Raw genomic sequence first — 20048 nt, 5'->3', positions numbered from 1 at the left:
TGCAAGACATTAAAGATACTCTCTTTCTTTTTATTTTACTTTGTTTAATATTGTAAATGACATATACACACAAACATTAACAACTTATAATAATAATTATCTTTTATATAGTTTGTCAATTTTTATTTATTGTGAGAAGATTATGTCAAAAAATTGCAATAAATTCTTTTTTTTGTAATATTTTTTTAAGAAGCTGTCACTTTATACATAATTTCTACATTTCTACATAATTCTACAATCTCTGTAGCTGCTATTTTATGTTGCATCTGCACACATAGATCTTTGTCCATCGGTAATGGCTTTTTTTCGGATGAAATATTCTGTGAAATGTGAGTAGGTGCATATTGATATAAATGAATTGCTGAATGAAGAGTTCTAGTCCATTTTGCAACATTTTTACACGGCTGTGAGAGCCAACGTGGCTACTAATAGTATTACGTTTTCACACATAAATTGCAATGTTTTATCGATATAATACTTGCAAACAATAATTAAAAGCTGAATTAATGTGATGAAAATTGGTTTTGCTCGCAAAGAACGAAGTTGTCGAAATAATGGGATGCATAATGCATCATTAATATAAATTATTTACAATTAACAAATATATATACATAAATATAATTTTAATGTTAGTATAATTATCACTGTTATTCAATCATCTTTCTGTTTTAGATATTGATAATTATAAAGCTTTTCCCTCTTATACGAGTAATATACATTATTGTAATTTACAAATTTAGATATTTTAATTTGTGACTTACAATATATAAACTTAATTCTTGAAAATCTCAAGATTTAACGCGCTATTTTCGAACCATTTGATAACGGATTCTTTCTAAGGAATATTTTCTTTGATCAGCGAGATAACGTTTATTTTTGAGAAACTAAAATAACCAGTCTGTTGCATTTTAATGCGGGGTGTAGTCTTTTCTTGGGTTTTCTCCCTTCAGGCCAACGATTGCCATTCGCAGAATGTTCTGTCTGGTAATGCAGCTGGTTATTGTTTTCCGGAAATGAAACTGTGTTGGAGTGCAATATATGTATCCAATGCAATGCAATCCAATCTAGTTGATATCGTCCCTCGAACGTATCTAGCATGAGGCATCCACCAACGGTATCGATTTCGAGGAGTATCCTATCCTCGAGATACTCTAGACTTTCTCTAATTAACAATATCCAATTATTGGCCATTTGAAAATGCGACTGCTACGAAAGCGACGAAAGATTGTTTCCTCTTTTTCGCGATAAATTATTTCCTCTTTTCGCGCAACAGTAATGCACCCTTTCTTGTCCTTTCCTCTAATGTATAAACTTCAGTATAATGTATTCCTCGCTAGATATATTCCTCGCTGCGTTAAAACGTCAGGTGATTTATTATACGAAACATTTGAATATATACAAGGGAGATGACAAGGAAAAGATTTTAGCAAGAACATCTTTTGACACGTGAAGTATATTAAAGCAACACAAACGTGAAGTGAACACGCAATAAACTTCTGTAAAGTTATCGTCGCGTTTTCAGGATTTTTGAAAGACTATAATCAAGTAACAGTTTGGCTCGAAATTTTGCACCTGTAGCGCTATCTTCATAGAAGCTATAAAAACAGCTGTTTCAACTGTATTTCGCCTAAATATAATTTACAATTACTTACGTGTTCTAGGATTCTTTTATCTCACGGAATATTCGGTCAATGTCCGTAGGTCGAATTGGTAAATCGATTAAATCATCAGCGTCGCGGTGCAACTTACGAGAATTGTGAGATAGTTCCTGACTACCTTTAACGATGGCCATAAATTCAACGCAAAATACTGTAATTGATGTTACTGTACGCCGTTCCGAAGCAAATGAAATCGATGACTATGACTTCCTCGAGTCCGAACTCTTTCGATCGACGATAACGTCCGTTTTCCGAACCGACTCGATTAAGTCGCCGTCGTGGAACCAGTTACGTCTATCGTTATAATTTCTTTTCCGTACCAATTGTTTCATTTCCCCGGGGTAACATTCTAAGAAGTATCGGGCATTAGAGGCGTAATGCCGCTCTTTACGCCGTGAAGTTTAAACAAAAGATGCGATATGGAAATACAATAAAATGCGTTTCAGATTTTGCACGCTATTATCAAGCAAAATATTTAAGCAAATATGTTTTGTATCATAAGTATGATGTGTATATCTTAATGCAATGCAATCGAAATCGATTAACTATATATTCCAATCGATGCAGTATTCTGTTGTTGCCCGCCATTATTAGTGATTTCCTTTTATTTTCTGCGACGGAATCGTATATAGACGAAAGCAAGACATTAATCACAAACCTAGCTCGCTAGCTCTCAGAAAGAAATACAGGCTGCACTCCGATCGATGCAGCGAGCTCATTTATTATCGTTACTCAGAAATTGCGCTAGACTACTACGGAGTAGATAGTATAGAAAGATTCCGACTCCCTTAGCTTTCGCACTTCGCTCCGTAGGTGTTTTGGTAACACCGAAATGTACTTGCGCGGTTAACAACACCGGTCTTGCAACGACGGGGGTGGTTCACACAAACAAGAGCTCTAGATGCTTCCGTTGAAAATCTTATATCTATGAACAAAGCCGTTCGAAGCTCGCGGGCGTCGTCTTAGGCGTTGACTCGGCGATCGTTTCATTTTGCAAATTGAAGTCGTACGTGGAAACTGGAAACGGAGATTGAACGAACTTGGGTCTTTTTCAAGTTGTCTCTCCGATTTTTCCAATCTTGTCGCGCGCAATCATCTCTGAATGCGAGCGTTCTGTTGAATCGCAAACACTTGGAAAACTGGAAAAATACTTCTCTAAAGTTAGTTATTATTAAAGAATTCGTTCGTACATAAACGGTACATCACGCAGTAATTTGGCGCAGCTCGTGTGTCATATACGAAAATATCTGTACATATTATTATGCTAATTTATCATATATTAACATGATAAATTGATCAAAATGCAAATTTGTCATGTTGAATTAATAAGTTATGCACCGCTCTGCGTTGGAAATTGCAATAACCGGGCTCTCTGCAGCAGATATTTATTTAATGTATCATTCATACAAACGCCGCTATTTTCTTAATTAAAAAAGGTTGTTGATGTTTAATTAAATAGAATTAATTAAATACGACTTGTACATCGCTTAAATTCCCGAAGCTGTGCATAAAATACTGTTCAATGTATCTTTGCAAGAGTCGGCGTCTAATTGCTACATCCGGATTTTTTTATTTTTCTTTGATCATTTATGCGCGATGCGCATCTTCCGGCGCGCTCGAGCGACTTCGGACTTTATCTCGTTCGAGGGCGACGAAAGTTTTGATGTGACGAGGCTCCGTAAACTATATCGATATACCTTCTCGCCGTCTTATCGAGCTCGCTGCCGAACACGAGAATCGCCGAAGAGAATCTCTGTACTCGAGAGGAAGAAAGGCAGGGAAGGAAGGAAGAAAGATGCAAGATATCGCCTTACGTCGCGCTTTTATCGGAAACAGATAATATCCTGTGATATACACCAATAGAAGCTAGAACAAACTCACAGTTCCTTATATATATACATATATATATATATATATATATATATATTCGTCCGTGTTTTTTATTTTTCTGTTCTTTCTTTTCTATTCTTCGACGATTTCTTTCGATATTTCTTTCGATGTTTATTACACCAATTTACGACATTTTTCTACCGTGTCGATACGCGAGATTTTATTTCTGCAAACTCGACGCTTTCTCCGATTCTAATTTCTTATTGCTGGCGCTTTAAGCTCGTCTCTTCTTTCGTCGATGCCACGCGATCGACAAAAGTAGACAAAACATATTTTCCAACGAGTCAGACAGAGACGAACTATAGTTCTTTTTTCAATCTTTTTTCAAGCAGACACTGAAGAGCAAAGGCGCCGTTCGCACTTGTATTTATTTTTTCAACAGCGAACCACCATGTATATCCGTGGAAAGCGGAATAAGTGGAAATTAAATCCCGGTTATTTCCACGAAGCGCCATAGGGGTCGATCGAGAGACACTCGCAAACAACGGAGATCAATGCCGGAGAGAGCAATCAATAATAATATCCCGCTGTCCCTCGGAATAATAAAACGCTTAACGCACAGCCGGTGCTCTGCAACTGTCCTATCGGTCTTATTGTTAGAACCAGCCGGGACGCATTGTTCGAACTTTTTCGATTAAAACTTTCACGGTGTCGGTTCTTTTTTCCCTCTCGCGCGGCGAAATGCAGCCGAACGATCATTTACGTTCTGCCCGTTCTCAAAGGTAAATCGTACAGATTCGCTTTGAAACAAAAATGTTCAGATCGGAGATCCCGCTTTTAATACATATAGGTACGCTGTTAATGTCCGTGCGAGAACGTCGGGATAAAATTTGCAGAATTTAATTATTGAGCGGAATAACCATTTCGCGGATTTCTGTAATTTTTATTCTGTTCCAATGAAATTATCAAAGCAAGTCAATGTTAACGTATTTATACTGATATCTGTTTTCACATTGTTCTGCACAGAAAATTAAATATGACATAAATATTTCAAATAAAAAAAAGAGATTTGCAGAGGAAACCACGTGCATTTTACGATTGGGCCATGCATATAAAATGCTAATAAATACTTTTTAAATTTATATTTAAATTATTATCAAAAATCATATATTCTATGTGTAAAATATCGTAATAATGCTTTTAAGTTGAAATGAATAATAGCACGGATGATTATTATCTAAAGTCGGATTACCTGGTAAAATTCGATTCAGCAAGATAAATGGAGAAACTTTATTACGGAACGTTGCACCGTGCGATTGGCCGAATGGAATCAATCTGCGAGGGATATTACCAGAAAATGAAGAAAATCATACATTCCGCTCTCCCTTCCTTCTTCCCTCTCTCTCACTCTCACTCTTTCTCTCTCTTTCTCTCTGCCACGGTTACTTAATCCTCAATAAACTACAGCTTTCCGACAATTTAACAGTTTAATATCAATTATACGAGCATGCTTTGATTCATTACCCTCTTACCTCTTATTGATGCAAATCTTTCCGCGATTGTATGTACGTGCTCCAAGGATATAGAACGCATTTTAATCAGCTTCTTCTTTGAGAAAATTTACATTAGTTGGTCTACTTTGCCCAATTTGCCATATTTTTTCTTGGTAATTGGACATTGCTTCATAAGGACATATGCGCGACTGTTAATTAATAATTAAAATTTTCTCGGTTATAGATGTGTATAATCGTCGTTGAATTAAATAATTATAATATAGTACATACAATAATACAAATATATTATTTTAGTATTTGACAATAGAAATAATGCGAATTACTCCACAATGACATACACTAAACTTTATCTGAAGCGATTCTTTAAAAGAAGCTGGGCTTCTACTAATCGGGATGGATCTTGCGTAACTAAATGTTTACGAAGCCACCCAATCGTAGGCGAAAATGAAAACGATAACCGTGCGCTTGCTCGCGCCATTAGCTTTTTATTTACTGTTACTGGCCCGCGATGCAGGTCTACTGATGCAGTATATGTCTGCAGAGCGCGCGCGATACTCTCTCACCCCATGCCATTTTACCGTTAATTGCAACCGCGGAGAAAGCGTGCCGGACTGCTCCCCGTAAAATACGTTTATCACCCTTTAAAGTCGCGGCGCCGCTGCTGCCTTTGTGGGACCCCCATTAATACGCAAATTGCAGCTACGAGTTTCTCGCGTCTCCCCATACCCGGTTGACACGCGCTATCGGTCGGTCGCTTAATTAAGAGGCAATTTTCCTTTAATGCGGAATATCTTGCCTATTCATCGGCGCGTGAATAAAGATTGAGCCAAAATAAAGCGGCCCGAGGCGGGACAGTTTGGCAAACGGTAAGGATAAAAGCGGAGCGGAATCAGTACATTGCGAATACATAGCTAGGATAAATAAGATGGTAAATTGAGAAAATCGCGAGGGAAAAGACTTTTAGAGATACAGAGAGAATTTGGAGACTTTTTCTTTTACACAAAAATTGCGAACGCATAACGTTTAATGTAAATATACATTTTTGTCGCATACATTAAAGTGCAAATGTAAATAATGCAACTCTAAGTCTTTATTAGTTAACAATCTTATCTTACATTCCTATTTTCGTTTATGTCTCTTATAAGGTAACAATATTTTTAAAAACACGCAGCTTATTTGTACCCTTTTATACAAACTTTTAACAAATAAGCAAACGGTCAAATAATCGTGCTTCGTCGTGGAACTACAAAGTTTTATTATCTTATAACTTCCATAATAAAGAGTAGTTTCTGAAGTAAGGGTTGTTCCAAAGTAAAAAAGAAAGGAGTGCATAACAGCAGGGAAAATTTGTCGTTTTGTGGACCACTGGTACGTCGTGTCGTCTCACTATAAAAGAATAATAGTCCCGGAATTTCATGATGCATCCTCAAGGCTTAAATCGAGACGAACATAGGATCGCGTTTTACGATCTTGGCGCGCGCGTATCTCGAATTTTACGATTGCGCCGGATTACGAAGCGGTTGGGGAAAAATAGCGTAAAAATATTCGAGAGAAGAGGCGAAGAGAGATACGCGAAGGACGTGTTTTTGTTGTATCGCGGAACGGACAGAACGGTACGGGGTACGGGTGGGCCGTCGACCACACGCAATTCACGAGGTTGGAATATCGCCCGGCATCGTCGGTTATTATCAACCATTCAATTGTTACTTTGTGGCTGAGTGTATGGCTGAGCGCATACGAGCGCAATTTGCGTTGACATAACAGAATTTTCCGGCGAAATTTTCGCTATAAACTGAAGGCAAAAGAAGGAGCACGAGATTTCCTATACGATTTGTCTATAACTTCGTGAAATTTTAATTACGGCGATAAAACATAGGCACGCGCATTCCTTGCATATGAAAGCACGATGCTACCCCCTTTGTCGCGACGTCTTTTCAGCGTGCAATAAGTACAATTCGCCGAATTTATTTGCAAATACGAACGTATTGGCGTGGAGTTTATTTATTTTGCATTTTTGTCTGATACCGTCACATGTGTGTGGTTCTTGAAAAGTGTGAAACTTGTTTTTCTGTATATGGCGAGACTCCGCGAAAACGCCGAAAACGTTTAAAAGCGAGATTTTATGGCCAGATATCCCCTAATGGTCCGATCGGAAAAAGATTTTTAACTGAATACGAAAAAATGCCGCAGAAATTTCTGTCTCTTGTAAACGTAAATATTATAGTTTCTCGAGATTTCGCTCGTATTTTCGCTAAAAGAAATTATATCACAAACTCGTAACTTATTATTTTTATGGCAAAATAAGATCAATTTACACCGCATATTCTGTAATTTATTATTATAAATTAAAGTTGTGCGAGCACTAATAAAATGGCGTGCAAAGTGGTTACATTTTTAGTTCGTTACGAAAAATAATATACATTTGTAAGCTATATATAAATATGAAATATCTCATTTAATAGAAATTCGCCGAGAATATTTTGACCACTCTTTCTGACGTTAGTCGGGATATACTTCGAACGACGACGAGGAAAGGAGCGCGAAAAGTCGCGCACGGGAATCGAGTGTCACGAAAGAGGAGCCAGAGCCAGGGTGTTCGTGAAGAGGGCGTGGGGTCATGTTCTCGATTTCCATCCTGTGAGACTGTAGACACCCGAGAAGTTTGTGAAACCGCCGCGCCGTCGTGCTCACTGGCGTCTCGCATCCTAAATAAAAGCCGCGGCGACGCGACTTTCGACCGTTAACTTTTAAGAATGACGTAGAGACACGCGCTCGAGCGCAGACACGAACTTCCTATAAATTTTCGCCAACTTTTTGCCGCTCCATTTGTTAGTCCCCGCCCGCGCCGCGCAACAAAGGGCATCGATCAAAGTGTTAAAGCGCTCGTCGACGCAGCTTTGCCCGCGAACGCGCGCACCTCCGATTACGAAAATAGTCGGGCGATACGCGACGACAGGTAAATCAACGCGTCGCTGTAACTTACGAGAGTGGAACGGGGAAAAGGGATGGTTCTGCAAAATTTGCAAGGGAATTGGAAATTCGATTTCACACTTCCTGCATTAAATCGTTTTCACATGTGCGGCGATGTGTCAAGTAAAAGGAACTAAAAAAACATATGTCGTTATAGTAGTATCTACTTTCTTTGGAAATTCTTTGGCAATTAAATGATCGTTATTCCAGTGATTTTCGGAGCTATAATCAGATAAGAAACTAAATTTGACTGACAGATCGACGCGCAGATTGACGTACGATCGCGTTATTATCCTCCCTCCTCGCTGACTCTAAAATTAGACAAATTCTCATGCCTCATCGCGGTTTTCCTTTTAAATCCAGCCACCGAAGAGTAGCGCGATACGTCGGCTGGTAGCCGGAACGAGGGAAAGAGGGAGAGAGAGAGAAGGAGAGAGAGGACTGACGCATGAGAGACGAACGCGAGGAAATGTTCTGAGGAAGAGGGCGATAACGTGGAAGTGAAATAGCAGGTAGAGCGATAGGCGCAGATAAGGCAGCGCGAGCGAGACGGCGCGCGGCGCGACCAAGGCCGGCGCGGTACGGGCGATCGCGCCCGAAGCTCGCGCTCGCCCGGCGCGGCCCAAGTTAGTTAGCAGTCGATGCGCACACGCGACGCGGTCCGGACGTACGCCGGCACCGCTCCTTCCTCCGCCACGCATCCCGTGTCCGCGTCGCACCGCACCGCGCCAACGGCACGTACGACGGAGGGAAATTGCGGTTTCCGTTTTCGAAAGCGCGCTTCCTCGAGGTTTCCTGCCGCGCCGCGCCGGCCAAATTTCCGCGCTCGTAACGGAGCGGCCGGCGCGCAGAACCGGAGTAGCCGCGAGTCGCGACGCGACGCTCATCCGACCCGCGCGTTCGTCGTAAATAAGAGAAATTTTACGAGCGTCTGATAAACTTGCCGCGCCGCGCCGAACCGACGCGTCTTTTGTCTCGGTTCTCGTTCGGACGTTTCGCCGCGCGCGCCTTTCGATTTGAATTGGTTTTTCCGCCTGGTACCGCGCGAGGATGCGATTCGTTAAAGCGTGCCCGTACGTTCCCCGCAGGACGTAGAAAGGCGACGGGATCTCACTGAGGAAGCAACGAGTGAAGCAGCGATTTTGCGCAGTTATAAATAGGTAAATAACAATCAGTTTTACTCTTGCCGGATTGTTGAAGGTACCTTAGCGTGTTTTAAACGTGTTAACTTATCGCGTTGCTGGTAGTAAATTTAAATTACTAGAAGTTTCAAAGTTTCCAAACGATTGTTGACGAGAATTTGCGATCGCTAATAATACGAAGAATGTGAACTAAGGAAATTATTATTACTGTGTCAAATCTAACGAGTTTTCTTATCTTAATTTTTGATTATGTTAAATACATTAACCTCGGACTATATTAACATTTTAATTTATAAAGAATAAGTTGCGTGTTGGATGTCAGCCGATGTCCGGAGTATTTGGGCCCTGAGGCCTAAAGTATATACTCGGCAAGTAGGACTCGGCGCCGGATCGACGTTAACCGTGGATCAATCGCGTAATACCGGCGACGGGACAGGATGGCGTTTATTAATAACTTCGTGACAGGAGTGACATGTGCGTAGACGCACGACGCTCTCAAACCTCGCTGCCGGAGAGCCCGGCCTCTCCGTGTCTGACATAACGATAAATCCTGGCCGTTCCTCGAAGCGGAGAGCCCCGCGTCTTAATGAAGCTTTTCCGTCGATGTGATTGCTCCGTAGAACCGTGAGTCACTTTCCGAGTGCGCGCCCGGCCGCGATTTTCTGTCGGCACGATTCATCGCGGAAGAATCGCGAAGACGACGACGACGGCGATGACACGCCCGTTTTTCGCGTCTTCGTGTCGCGGAGAAAAGTTTGGCGTGTGCGTGCAACGAAGGAATACCGCGAATGCGACATCGATCCTTTTGTGTTTTCAAAAGTTTGCGCCTGTACACTAATATTACTCCTCACGAAGTTCGGGGGGGAAAAAAAAACGGAATGAAATTAATACCTCTTGTCAGACTCAAGTATGAGTCAGCCTAGAGATGAAAGTGGTCGCGTTCGAAACTTTGTCGCGTGACGATCGCGTTTCCCATCGACATAAAGTAAAATTAATTTTTGTAATAAGGATCTATGTAACTTTGAGGATTTGCGAGATCGCCGATAAAATACGCTTTTTTTTATTGTGAGACATATACTACGTTTACGCGAGCGTTACTTCTGTAGTAACTTACGACAATTCACTCGTTTACGCGGAGTAAATTATCGTAAGTTACTACAAAAGCCCGTTTACGCGAAGGAAAATTCCGTTTACGCGAAGGAATTATCGTAAGTTACTACAGAAGTAACGCTCGCGTAAACGTAGTAATTGTAGAAGTAAAGTTTTAAGGGTACATGTCATTATTTAACCCTTTGTAACTCCTGGTAACAATACTGTTACAAACCGGCAAAGTTTCCATTTACATTCTAAATTATGAATTTATCTGTTGTAAATCAATTTAAAATAGTTGTCATATTTTTTATTTTTGATAACATGAGTTAATAACAAATAACTTTTTATTCGTGATACAACGAAGTAATAATGCAACAAAAAAAGGGAATTATTTCCCTAAATACACATATCGCTATAGATGTAAATCAGTTTACCATTTGGTCTACGAAGAGGAAGGTGGTTAGTCTATCAATCTAGCAGAGATGTCTAGTTGCTTACGTCACTGCCAGCCGGAGAATCATTCTGAATATAATCTGCATATCACATATGTATATTATACAATAAAATCCGGAGCATAGAGGGAATTCAGAGATGAGATCATTGCAAGTGCACGAAAGTAGGCGGTCGGTCGGGCGATTCAATGAGCGGTGTGGCGAAGGTCACGCTTAAGTCATCGGGCGTGTTAACGTTTTTTTTTTTTTTCGTTCCATTTGCCCCGGCGAGGATTAACGCCGAGTTTCAAGCTGGGGATGGTTGAATACTTTAGTTGCCTTATCCGAATACGTGGATTAGTCGGAAACTCTTTTTCGTATCTGCGCGATTCGTTAGCATAATCCATGCTAACATGTATGCTTATCTCCAGTTCGTCAGAAACGTGTTAAAACGCGTTAAACATCTCAAATGTATTTACGAGTCTGTTCTTGGTTCGTGGAGATCACTCCACGACATAATACAGAATAGATTGCAAAGTTTCATATGTCAAAGACGTAGACGTTGAGGGCAAGACGTTGAAGCCATTGTCACGGGCGTCACAACTTAAGGCGCTGCTAATTAGCCAATTAACTTGCGCCAAGTGAGATTTGCGTCACGTCTGTTTGCGACGAGGCATATCATATATTTTCTTGTGTGTCAAGCCACCGCAAACCTGCAAGTGGATCTTGTCGCACGAAAGTTTATTTTCTCGTCACGCTTCTCGATGAAACTCCTGCTGACAGTTTACGTTTTATTTGACAAATTATTTTATATTTCGTTTGCTGAAGGAAATATTCGTTTGCAGATATATCGAAGCCATGTTATATCGTGTATTCCAATTCTAAGTTTAAAAATTGTTTTACTAACATCCATGAATATGACTCTTTTACAATAAAATTAAGATAATTTTATATTAGGCTTTTAAATATATTGGTTTTTATTACTTATCTCGGATTTAATCTTTCTGACAGGAGCGCAGAATTACATTTATAACTTATATTGTAAAATATTACGGAATATATACGGAGCAAAGTAAATAAATCTCGAATAATATTAAATGTGTAATTAAATTAATTTAAATGTGTAATTATATTAACTTAATTACACGACAAGCTAAGTAAATGCTTTTACATTTCGTTCTCGTGGATGTAAAACGAGTTATCAAATGCACCTGACGCCTCGCTGCTCGCTCGTAATCCTTATGCATTGGCTGTGACATAAGTTGGATCCTTGATTAATTATTTATCCACATTCTTAAAGGCAAGAAGGCGGAATTATTAGCGCATGCTGATGATGACTTTCTGATGTCATCTTTAAAATTTTCCTATTACAATTTTACATTAATTCTGAGTAATTATGACGCAATTACAGGAAAGTCAATATATATATATATATATATAGATTTTCACAGTTTTAATTTTTAAATACTGTGCAGATTAACAATTATTTAGATTAGATAATACGCGTAGTAATATCGTATCGGAAAAATTATTCCAAACTTGGCAATTTTTATGACCAGTCATGATTTTTGGAAATTGCCATGACAAATATTTTATTGTGGAAATATTAAGGTAAATGTTACGGTAAAAAAGAGCATTAGCATAACATAACGAATGTTAGATAAAGGCATGTAATGAGCACGTCATATCATTTAATACGTAGAACAGCTCATCTTTTGCATGCATTTGAGAAATTAATCCGCTCGCAGTTTTTTGATTACAGCGGAACTCTACGTTTCATACGTAAAACGGGATGTAAAACGGCGTTTGTCCATTTAGCCGATAAATCTTATTATGATAAAACCCTTCGCAGACTTTGCGTTAACCGGAACGTGCCGCGTATCGTGCAACATGGCGATTAATTAAACGAGACGATCAGATATGCAAATCCGCCGGCACCTCATCGAACGATCTCGATTGAACTAATGTTCAAAGTTGCCACGTTAACGGAATATATACGTTCTGCAAATACGTTGAAACTTGGATCGCATCTTATCAGATTTCGTCGGCGCTATAATTATTTCATCGTTTAAATTATTATTCTACCTGGTGGTTTACCCCGTGAGCGTATCCCGCGCTTTTGGGATACGTTTGCAGTTACGCCGGGTAACGAAGTAGTTAATTAACGCATTCATCAGAGATGCAAATTAAAAAGTTGTGACTCTAAGTGACGAAATTAATTCACGAGTTTTTGATTCTCCACGGGGGCCTTGATGCGCATAGAGCATGCAAGCACTGTGTTTTATCTCAGTGTTACGGTGTTCAGTTGTACACACCGCAGGAAGTGGAAACGATGCCCAATTTTTATGGATTTATTTCGAATATGTACGTTAAAACCGTCTCGCATTGTGCTCAAATAAATTATTAAAAACTATAGTTTCATTAAGAATTATTTTATTAAAAAGATGCGCGTCCGCGGTTGAGTCCGACTTTGCTAACGTGTTCGTCTATTACCTCATCGTCTATTATCTCATTATTTGTACTTGTATTAGTAAACACTTGCAGAAACGTAATTGTTAATAATAGAACAGGTCTTTTTACAGATCATTTGTTTTTTATTATACTAGAATTGGCTGACATTTAAGATAAGGAAAAATTGCATTCGAGTAATGTTTGCTCTATTCTTGATATCATTTGTTCAACGATAGCGATTAAAAAATGATTCTCAACAGTATTTACTTACACCAGAAATATGGTTATCACAATGTAAGCAAGTATACCCACTTTCTACTGTATCACGCAACTGCGATAATTTGATAGAGATTAAAAGCTAAGGAAAGTATTAAAATTAATAAGCAACTTAAATCATCATTAATGTTTATAAACGCTATCACACAAGTAGATATGATGACTAATAGACGAACACGGTAACTAAGTCGTTAATTAACTTTTTATCGAATGATGATTTGTACGCGAAGAAATATTATTTCTTTACCACTTTTCCATTTCATTTTTAGTTTTATTTATGAAGACCTATTCCCTCCGATCCTATCACGAATTACGCTCCACCCTACATATACATATGTATATCGCTCGTACATGATCCTCTCGGAAGTTAGTTAGTTGGCGACTGGCTCTTGTAGTTTCTGTGATGGGTGGGCTCTTTTACGCTCTCTTGTGTCTAGACCACATGCTTCGCACACGTGTCGCATTATTATGTCAATCGTTAACACGTGCATAAATCCACGAACAGCGGAGGAACTTTGGTATGCCGAGGGCGCAACAACGCCGCCGGATAAAGATAGGCACCGGTTGCTAATGTAAACCGTCGTCAGCTGGAAAATATTTCAAGATATTTGTTTCTCTGGATAGAAAAATATTTCTTTTGAATGAAACTCCAGTCACGTAATATGAGAATATCTCTGCGAAATTTTTTGCATCTCTCTTTGGCAACGATTAATGAAACGTGAGTTTAAATGAGAATGGATAAATGTACTATGACCATATGGCATTTTTCACATGCATTTAAATATCTATAACCAATGTACGTACATCTTGATATATAATAATAAAACAATTAAGCTTATTACTTATAATATTTATAATATGATGATTAACAAACGTTTATATATAATATATTGTTACGTGCGAGCAAAATTAAACTCAGTCTAAAAATAACCAGGAATGTAAAAGAGAGATATTAATTGTAGAGATCGATTATTTATCCGATTTCCGATCACTTTTTATTAAGTGCAGATTTTTATACGTATAATATTATCATTGTTGTATATATTATTCTGTTATTTTATATTAAATTAATGAAACGTATAACATAATATTTGCAACCTAATGACATTTTTTCATAAATATACGTACCATTATTTTGCCACATCCGGTTTGCACACTGAAATATGAGGTACGGCAGCGTTAGCATTTTCTCTGGCATTGATGATAGAATTTCCTACGTGTTGCAAGGTTCTCTCTCTCTCGAGCATGATTACGTGTCACTTTCGCATATCACATATGAGACGATTTAAAAATATTTAACGATATAAATCTGTGCTTTCCAACTCTTACGTCTACGTCCTGACGCATAGAGGACATACATGACCGCAATATGCCTGTGCAGCTATTGTCATCTATTTATCTGTATATGTATACATATAATGTTGATAGCAAAAGTTGTAATCAACCGGAAGTCTCATTCAGCTGGTAAAAATAATTTTTTTAAAATATAGATTCCATTTCGAGTAATACAAATAAATATAAACGTAAAAAAAGATATTTATCACTTGATTCACTTGACATTATAAGATATGATAAATTGATATTTGAATTCGAGTCACATGGAAAATTAGAATTTTTACTTGTTACGAATATCAAAGCGGATAGCCTTGCTTTATACAGCATACATTTTTGCACGTTTACTCGGAGATTGTCTCCGTAATTAAGACTCGAAGTATCGTTTTTGTACCCCGCGTCACCTGGCTGCAAAGACGACTCGTTATTAGGTATTTCCCTCAAGCGATGGTGCTTTCCTTGGAGAAGCTGTCTCTTGTCTCTTTCAATATTGCAGAAGTTGAGCTTTGTCTGTTAATGAATCCGCTGTTTCCGGCGCGGCGTCGAGTATATCGATAAGCCAACGTCTCCGGCTTCCGGCTTTTGATTAAGGAAAGAATACTGCGAATTCCACTGTTTCAGTAGACAGCGGCTGGTCTCATCTGGTTACCCAATAGTTAACCAGAGAATGTTGTTATTATCATATTTTGTATATTAGTATGCTCCGAGACAAATCTCTTTAAGCACATTAAGAAAATGCTAAATAATTTAACAAGATTATACGATGTGGAGAAAAATGAGAAGAAGGAAGTCACGTTTTTAAAATCTTTGACGTACATACTTTTAATTATGGCATGATATTCATAATTATATTACGTGTTATTGCACTCGTATAACACTCAACGAAATACGGATGGCTCGATTTACCCGCGAGGTTGACGTTTTCCGTTGTTTGCATCAAATGCGACACTAGCGGAAATCCAATACTGCGTGCCGTCGAGAGCATCTATATTGATTGGCGATATTTGACGAGAGAGGAGAGACCCGCTCGTATCTCGTGTTTTTATCCAGCCCGCCCTCCGTTTGAGGGTATTCTCTTTCGACGAGGGTCCACACAAACATTATAAGGGCGTCGAGTTGGGCCTTTAATGGATCTACTGTTTGCATCCATGGAGAGGAGAGTATCAGCGGAAGCTCTCTTCTCGTCTTGCAATCGCGTCGCGCTTCGAAAATCAATCCCCCTATCGCATCGCGGGCGTCTCGCATCTCCGCCCGCATTTTTGCGATTCGTCTGCAGAATCGCTTCATTGCGCGACCGATCGCTTCAGGCCAGACGGCGCCATGCTTGTAAGGACTGTCGGCGATATTCGGCGGCTTACGAATGTGGAGAACGAACTGAAGAGACACGTCTCGCTCTCTAAGCGTTTAAAGAGAATTTAAGTGTCGCTAATTTAACGGAGTATTAGACAAATTACTCGAGGCTGATTTTCTGATAAATAATTTTACCATATAAATGATATTCCGATATCATCATTTTGATGATATAGAATAGACGATATTTTATTGCGTTAAAATTATTCTTAATATATATACTTGATAAAATCATTATGAATAACGATTTCAATTTTTTAAGGGTCTTGTCTGGATGGAGATTTGAAGGAAAATTTAAGATGAATATTGAGAGGTATATATGACATTTATTTTTAACGTAATCGTTAATTTCGTTCAAGTATATTATTCGTTCGCGATAAATTTTTTATACAGCGTAATCCTTCGCAATATTCCAAGCATCGTCATTTATATTCAGTACATTGCAAAGTTTGTGGAATAAAACGCGATGCACGATTGCATCATTATAACAGCTACTCCTTTACTCGCTTTTTCTATAATTTTTTTGTTAAATTTGTAAATAGCTCCAACGAAAATTGACCGTTGAAGCAACTCTTTCTACTTGTAATAACGGGATAAATATACGAATTGCGCGTAAATGAATGTAAAAGGCTGATTCGAGAATATTAATATTGCCGAGGTATATGAGATCAACGTGTGTATGCATCGCGCATCTCGTTAAAATCGGCTTTGTTCTCGAATTATGACAATATTCATTGCCTCCACTGCTAATCAGTGTAATTACCTGAAATATTCTCGTGGGATATTTCGCATAAATCTCATCACGAAATGCATCCCTTTCTCCCCCTCCCCCCTCCCCTTTCTCTCGGCACGCTTTTACCTGTAATGCGTTATTATGAGATCTCGTAATTTAATTTTGCACCACCGAAACGAGTCCGATGCAGACGTTTGCTAGTTCTGCGCGAGTTTGTCTTTTACATTGAATTGATCATATTGTGCCATAAAATTCTTAGTTTTCCATTAGACGGTACTCGCAATTAATTTCTCGATTCCCGCTATAAGTTCATGCTTTAAGTCACAACAACGCTGCATCGCGGTAGCTGTTCTCGCAAAGCACTCCCGCGCGTCTTCCATTATTTTTCTTTAATTACTTTTCCATTACTGGTTTCTTCGCGACACCGAAAATAAGTCTGTTTTATCAAGAAGACCGCTGTAGTACTTAACATTTTAAACGAAGAATAATTATAATTCAGTGAGTGTCGATGTGCATCTGTGATTAGTATAATCGGCAATACATTCAAAAAACTCTACGCCGATCTTATTGTTAATCCAGAAAGCGGATTTATTATTAATTGATTTCTTATTTCTGTTACTTTTTATAAATACACTTGCTTGAGTTTTATAAATATATATTTTTATCGAGTTTGTTTTGAAATTCATTGTTTAAAAAGCTAATATACAAAATTAATAATTATTAAATTTAATTAATACTTCTTACTGATCATAATTACCTTATCATCAATACAAGTTAGTCATCACAATTGTATTACATAAATAAATTAATTTATTGCATTATTTGATAATAATTAACAGATGTAATAGTTAAATTAAGAAATTAAACTCGATCAATGATTAATAATTAGTAATTAAGTACCTACTCTTTTAATAAAATTTTTCTGGTATGTTTATTTTTTATGTCTCATGTATCGTAATTATTTTTCTGAGAACTTTTTCCATTAAGATTAAATCTATATATATAGCCAGAGCCTATTCGCGTACACGGCTGCAGTAAGCATTAAATGCCGGTCATGATTCTTATCGAGAGCCACATTTTTATCGGCGCTTCCGGAGTAAATCTTCGTAGCTTTTCCAAGTTCGCGGGAGTACGATGGCCATTAAGAGGACTATGCGGCTGAGCATCGATTCTCCCTCTTAATTCAGGAAACGACATTACTGCGCCCCTACTACCAACCGGTGCCCACTAATATCATCGTCGGACCATGAAATTCCCAGCTGGAAACGGCTCACAGTATTCCACGGACGTTAAAGCCCCCTCCCCCGTAATTGCATCGTTGCAAGCGAAATGCGCGAAATGGTCGCTTCGCTCGAGAAAGCTTGGCGATCAGCACGTTATCTTCCCGCGCCGTTAGCTCACCGAATGTTAATTAACCGTGAAAGTGGTCGCGAAATTCTTAGCCTACTTCGTACGAAAAATATGTGAATTCTTCCGATGTAAAATAAAATATGTTTCTCTCGCCCTCTTTTTCTCTCTTGATTTAAAGTTTGTTAGAGGCATTAGGGTAGAGCGGGGTCAAAAGTAACGCGGGGCGAAAGTAACAACTCAAATATCTATAGTTATAGGCATAGATGCGCATGCATCTGTTGGTTAACGGATGAAGCTGAACAAGCTATAACGTGTCTCAGAACGCCTCGGTATTGAACGCCTGGGTATTGAGTATAAACTATAATAGATATTAACTATAGTATTAACTATAGATATTTGAGTTGTTACTTTCGCCCCGCGTTACTTTTGACCCCGCTCTACCCTACTTTAATAAAATTGTGGGCATAGTGAAACAAATACATATTTGAATGAGATATATACATATTTTTATTATAAATTTATTTTTTCGTATTGTTAAATGATAGATACATTTTTGTGGAAGCAATCTTTTACAAGTGTTTTTGCTGCGTTTGCGTATCATTAATTATTTCTGATCCAATAACTCCTCATCGTTTTAGTAGACTTAAAAGTTGTAGAGATACTAAGAGTACGAATCATAATTTTCTCACGTACCCGGTAAATATTAATAAAAGAGTTAATAAGAATCTAATGGAGTTAAAGCGAAAATGGAATTAAAGCGACGACGTTTCCTTGTTCTGCAAAGTTGTATCGTAGTGATGGCGTAACGTAATTGTTTCCAAACCGAGAAACCTCGTCTACGTCCAAGCCTTTCACAAAGTTTCATCGTATTTTGGCTGCCGGTTTCGGCCTCGCTTACTAAATTTAGTTCGCGTTGTCCGAACCCACCATCTTGGAATAATCCTCTTTCGGCGTTTAAGCTATTTCGAAAGCCCTTTAAGCTCCGGGTGCGCTCCTTCATATCCCTCATCGTTACTCTCTACGTCTCAAGGACCGGACTTTAAGTCTGATTCACATTCGCGGCTGCAAGCACTTTACAGCACAGCGTAATGATCCTGAATACGTGACGAGATTTTATATCGCTGCCCCGATACCTCGCGACGTTTGGTTTGCACAGTTCATGCACTCGTGTATTGTTTAACCAATAATTCGTAATTCAGGTATCTTATCTGGCATTGTATTATCTTAACAATTGCACCAGCGAAGTATCGCAGTTATCTCTTATTATAAAATTACTCTATCGTAATTTTATTAACAAACTATACTACTTCTATATTATATTTAAAACAACGGATATTTATCGGATTTTGAGTTCTTATAACTTTTACACGATATTTCTACTCAGATCACTGACGATCGTTGTACCAGACTATTCCTTCCGTCGTACAATGATAATTGTTCGGTAGGCTTAACGGAGCGCGTAAATATCGCCGACAAAGAGAGATAGAGAGACAGAGATTTCGACCTGTCCGACTCGTCGACCGCATTTTTGGTGTACCGAACAGTAAATTCACGGTTCGTGTGTCACGGGGCGCGGTGCAACAACCTCCCGGTTATTTCGGGGTGGGTCGTGTCACACGGAGTACACCCGTGCGAACTCGGTACTGCGGCTGCGGGACACACGCGCGCGTGTCCCGGAAAATTAATTTGCCCGGGGCGCGCGGATATACGCACGTATATGCGGATTGTCCGTTCTAATCGGTCGAACGCGTCTGACTTTGTGCACGCGACGAGATGCGCACGGAAGTACTCGCAAACAGCCGGACGGCAACAGCCAGATCGAACAGCAGTGTGTTCGTCGGATATCGTACACAGAGTAAATTAATGACTCGATGTAAAAAGTTGATACAGAGGTATCATCCCGTTGTCATCTATCACGA

General features: G+C 38.9%; 1 protein-coding gene across 17 annotated transcripts in view; it reads left to right on the top strand.

Moving 5' to 3' along the window:
• C3g (C3G guanyl-nucleotide exchange factor) overlaps positions 1–20048 on the top strand; it is a 72736-nt gene that overhangs the window by 28225 nt on the left and 24463 nt on the right. The window contains exon 1 of one of the 17 annotated variants that reach the window (XM_071702143.1): positions 8621–9132. The exons of the other annotated variants lie outside the window; for them this stretch is intronic. The gene's annotated coding sequence lies outside the window, so the exon portion shown is untranslated. Of the gene's footprint in view, positions 1–8620; positions 9133–20048 lie in introns of those variants that run through there. 17 annotated transcript variants of the gene reach the window in all.

The sequence above is a fragment of the Temnothorax nylanderi genome, unplaced genomic scaffold (assembly GCF_030848795.1).
Source record: "Temnothorax nylanderi isolate EJ_2023f unplaced genomic scaffold, tnyl_v1.0 TNYL_tig0028_pilon, whole genome shotgun sequence".
NCBI classification, from domain to species: Eukaryota; Metazoa; Arthropoda; class Insecta; order Hymenoptera; family Formicidae; genus Temnothorax; species Temnothorax nylanderi.
Note: the sequence above shows the minus strand (reverse complement) of the source record. Positions and strands in the feature narration are given on the sequence as shown.